Source organism: Octopus bimaculoides, chromosome 2 (genome assembly GCF_001194135.2).
Source record: "Octopus bimaculoides isolate UCB-OBI-ISO-001 chromosome 2, ASM119413v2, whole genome shotgun sequence".
Classification (NCBI taxonomy): domain Eukaryota; kingdom Metazoa; phylum Mollusca; class Cephalopoda; order Octopoda; family Octopodidae; genus Octopus; species Octopus bimaculoides.
In genome coordinates this window covers 57,697,357-57,702,352 of record NC_068982.1, presented here as the reverse complement: position 1 = coordinate 57,702,352, position 4,996 = coordinate 57,697,357, and the positions used below count along the sequence as shown (strand labels likewise).

At 39.0% G+C, this 4,996-nt stretch overlaps 1 protein-coding gene across 2 annotated transcripts in view; it reads left to right on the top strand.

The window, feature by feature from the left end:
• LOC106871074 (long-chain fatty acid transport protein 6) overlaps positions 1–4,996 on the top strand; it is a 63,682-nt gene that overhangs the window by 2,495 nt on the left and 56,191 nt on the right. Inside the window, exon 1 of one of the 2 annotated variants that reach the window (XM_052977272.1) lies at positions 4,855–4,873. The exons of the other annotated variant lie outside the window; for it this stretch is intronic. The gene's annotated coding sequence lies outside the window, so the exon portion shown is untranslated. Of the gene's footprint in view, positions 1–4,854; positions 4,874–4,996 lie in introns of those variants that run through there. 2 annotated transcript variants of the gene reach the window in all.

Sequence of the window (4,996 nt, the reverse complement as noted above, 5' to 3'; positions counted from 1 at the left end):
CCAGCATCGGTTGGTAACCGATGTTGGGGGACAAACACAGACACACAAACATATACAGGCACATATATACATACATACATACATACATATATACGACGGGCTTCTTCCAGTTTCCGTCTACCAAATCCACTCACAAGGCTTTGGTTGGCCCGATGCTATAGTAGAAGACACTTGCCCAAGGTGCCATGCAGTGGGACTGAACCCAGAACCATGTGGTTGGTAAGCGAGCTACTTACCACACAGACACGGTTAAGGTATTGGTTGCCAGTGTAACGGTTTGTATTACGATACATGTTAGCAATTGTAACAGGTCTTGCTGTTGCAGATGTGCAATATGAAAGAACAGGGATCGAAGTTGTAAAGAAATATTTATTTACTGTTACTTAATATGATGCCATACCTCGACGGGCAGGTGTGATATAATTGAAGGAGCATGCTAGGTTAAGAAAGTTAATTTCGGCCTGTATGTGTGTACACATTCTTATTGTAGTAGAAAACCACAGATAGTGGTAGAATGCTGTACGAGAAAAGAAATTGAGTTAGTGAAAGTTATAGAGTTGAGGTAAGTTGTGTAACCTTTCTCCCTCAGGCTCTTTGCATTTTAGTGGCTGCCTGCTTGTGGCCATGATGCTATTTGGTCTTAGTTCACTGCCTTACCAAATTCTAGTATTTATAACTATGCAAAACCAGCTAGAAGGAAAGACATATTGTTGAGAGCAATAAATTTTGTTGGTGGTACCTGTTATCTCTATTCTAACTTTTGATGGCCTAGAAGAGGTTAGAAGAGTTAAGTAGCAAAGACATTATTCTGTTTAGCGAAGGCATCTGGCAAATGTAACTGCTGTCACTCGCAGAAAAACGATTGGGTTGGTGCATAATTATTGCGGCTGTTTTTCAACAAATTTTATTCAACAAGAACAATAACAACATGTAACAAAAACACATTTAAATGATTATTCCGGAGCATATTCACCATCTACTTCAATTACTGCTTCCCATTTGCTTGGCGGACGGTCAGACCGTCATTTAAAGATGTTTTTGTTGAAAAAAAAGCCGCAATAATTATGCACCAACCCAATATTTTACCGTGATAAAAGTGCTGTTGAACTGTTAAGTGAAATTTGGTGATCGAGGATTGAATCCACACCATGCCTGCATGAAGCCACTACACTTGTTTCAGTCATTTGAATGCGGCAATGCTGGGATACCACCTTGAAGGGTTTTAGTTGAACAAATTGACCTCAAGACTGACTTTTTTTTTAAGCCTGATACTTATTCTATCAGTCTCTGTTGTCATACTGTTACATTATAGGGACGTAAACACACCAACACTGGTGGTCAAGCGGTGGGTAGGGGGACAAAGACACACACACATAGCTATATACATATATATATATATATATACGATGAGCTTCTCTCAGTTTCTCTCTAATGAATTCACTCACAAGACTTTGGTTGGCCCAAGGATATAGTAGATGACCCTTGCCCAAGGTGCCACGCTGTGTATGTATGTATGTATATGCACACGTTTGAATGTGGTGTGTGCCAGAAGGCTTGCAAATCCAATGGGGGTCTTAAAAGACATGTTAAGATCCACAATGAGCAGAACTTACCTGCAGGTTTTGGTAGTACAAATCAGAGGTGCAATCTGTGTGGATGTTTTTTCAGAACATTATCTGGTTTAAAAAGCCACATAAGACGCCATGAAGGAGCTAAGGTGTAGGTACAGGAGATGGTCAAACTCTGTGTAAGGAGTAGACAACCACCATGTATGTATGTATGATTTTTCTTTTTATGTCAGTTCTTTGTGGGAGAGTTGAAGACAGTAGCTAACAAAGCGACAAGACTTTTTGAGTTAAAAGAGATCCTGGTGTTTGTAAATATGTGGTTGGATTGTAAATATGTTGCTGGTTTGTAAATATGTTATTGATGCTTACACCTAAGTGTGTGCATCTATTCACATAGGAACCTCAGATAAAGAACTTATTGGATTGTCTAACAACTTATCATTGTACCACTAATATTGGATTTAGAGAAACCGTGTCAGTTTCTTTTGTTCTTTGTCCGTGAAACTGTGTATTTCTAGTTTTTTCTGGAAACGTGTTGGTACATAACCTAATGGACTTTTGATGGTAGGTACAAATGAGAGTTCATAGTCAGGGTACAAGAGATGTAAGTTCCGCATTAATTCATCATAAAAAATCTTTTGCCTGCACTTTTAAATGCACAGGCACATCCACTGGGCAGCTGCCCTCTACAACAGTGCATGAGTTTTGTCCCCTGTCCCACAGAACAATATCAGAGGACAATGTAATGTTTGCATTGAATTGATGTTTTTATTGGGGTGTTCCTCCAGTATTCCTTGTTTTTAAAGATGTGAATACCTCCTGGTTCTGACATACCTTTGATGTATATATCAGTGTATGTATGTATAAAATAAGAGAGAAAGAAAATGGAATTCATGAGACTCTGTTATTCACTACAATCGCGCGGCTCGTATCGCGGCCAAGATGTCGGCCTTCCGAACCCATTCATGAATCAGTGCCTCACTGGTGAGATGCTATACAAGCAGTTGTGGTGCATCATAAGGTGCTGCAGATGTGTCTTGTCAGGTGACTTGTCAAAAGGCACCTCACCTTTTAATCTCCATTTCACTTATTTCCATTAGGATACATTTTGGTAGTTGTAGTTCGCTACTCATCTACACAAGAAATTGCGTTTATAATACAGAACTCTTCTCACATAAGCGATAAAATGACTTATGAAGAATTAAAAAATAAAATAGAAAATAGAAATAAAATGTGTAACAACTCAGCAATTAACAGCTGATGCTAATGCACAAGAACAATTGGCATTTGGATTAAAGCCTGTTCATTCCATCTTTTTGAGATCACAGCTGTGGCCTATACTAGTGTGGTATAACCAGCCCATTTAAGAGTATCCTTGAATCATTGGGCGATATGGTGCACTTGAGAAGACTTATTGAGTCACGTAAAATCAAATCAAAATCAAAATGGAAATTGTAGTTGTGGCTGATGCCAGTGCTGCCTGACTGGCACCTGTGCTCAGTGCACGTAATAAGCACCATTCAAGCATGGGTCGATACCAGTGCTGCCTGACTGGCTCCCACTGTCGGTTATCCCCCCTGCCCCTACCCCCAACTGGCTCCTGTGCTGGTGGTATGTAAAAAGCACCATCTGATTGTGGTCGATGCCAGTGCTGCCTGACTGGGTTCCATGCTGGTGGCACATAAAAGGCACCCACTACACTCTCAGAGTGGTTGGCGTTAGGAAGGGCATCCAGATGTAGAAACCTTGCCAGATCAGATTGGAGCTTAGTGCAGCCTACTGGCTTGCCAGTCCCTGGTCAAACCGTCCAACCCAGGCCAGCATGGAAAACAAGTGCTAAATGATGATGATGATGATGAAATTTCTTTTTGCATGAATTCTGTGTACACTAATGGGTTTCCACATGTCTATCCAGTAAAACAAGTATTCCTGCTGTATGATAGCATATAGTAACTGATAACTGTAGAGAAACTTTGAACTACACAATATAAGGTTATCAACATACTCATACACATATGTGTATGTGTATATATATATATATATATATATATATATATATATATATATATATATATATATATATATATATATAGAGTTATTAATATTTCTAAGTCTCTCTAAAGGAGACTACGGCAGCGGTACTGGAAATTAATAGTTATCGCCAAGCCAACATGGCAGTCCCAAAATTAGGACGAAAGCTGCCGTGAATTAGCTCCAAGAAGCCATCGCCTCTAGCTAGCTATGTGACACACGAAACCTGTGTCCTTTATAACCTTCGAACAGGGGAGGTCAGCAGTTTCCCCTTGCTGGTTTGGCATCTGCAGACTAGTTTCAGAGTGTTGCCCCTTGTCAATGCAGAGCATATATAAAATACAAAATGGAACAAGAATGCAAAACATCCAGACAGTTAGGTGATACAAAAACGGGACAACAAAACATTCAAATAGACGATACAAAGAAAACAAGGACGGGTCATTTGGAGTTTTCTTTTCTCAGTCGAGTACCAGATTATCTTCACAATTTCAGCTGATTATACTCGAGATTGCTCCAATCTGGCCAGTCCCAAGGAAAAACTAAGCTAAGAGCATTAGATTCCTTGGAAGAAAGCAGCAAATGTAATCAAAAACAAGGACAGAAAAAAACGGACAATGTTACACAAATACAATAAAAATAATAACAGGACATGACAACAGGGTCTTTCGACTAAGGACGAATTGAATTGAGCTGGTGTGCATCCTTGTTTCCGTATACATTCGCTGCTTTCTATATATATATATATACATATATAGTAGTAAGCTTATGAAGGCAAACAGAGGTTATTGTATACTTTAGGGTGAACAGAGGGTAAAAGTTTCATTCATTCATAAACACGCAAACCTGTTTCTTGATCACAATGTTTGAATTTATCTTATTGTCAGCTATGTAAGAAATGAATTGAATTTTTCTTTAACTCTTTTCTTTTCACTTTGAAAATCTTATTTGTGGATTTCAGTATTTGTAACCGAAGTGGGTGGGGCCCACGAAATCTTAATCCAGCTCTGATGATTCCTCTAACAACTTGTTTATTTCTAATATGCTCTTTAAAATTTTTCTGTACATTATTGTTTTTTATCTGTCACTCATCCTGAAATAACTTTCTGTATGTTGTTATAAAATCAGGTCAAGCTCACATTTGATAGCAAACTTATGATATGGTGTGCATGTAGATATGTGTACAAAAGGCAACTTGCTACCTTTTATTTGTTTCAGACATTGGACTGCGACCATGTTGGGACACCATCTTGAAGGGCCCTTTTTAGAACTTGGTAACTATTCTATCAGTCTATTTAACCAAACTGTTAAGTTACGGTGATATAAACAAGGCAGCACCAGTTGTCAAGTGGTGGGGTGGACACACACACACACACACACACACACACACACACACA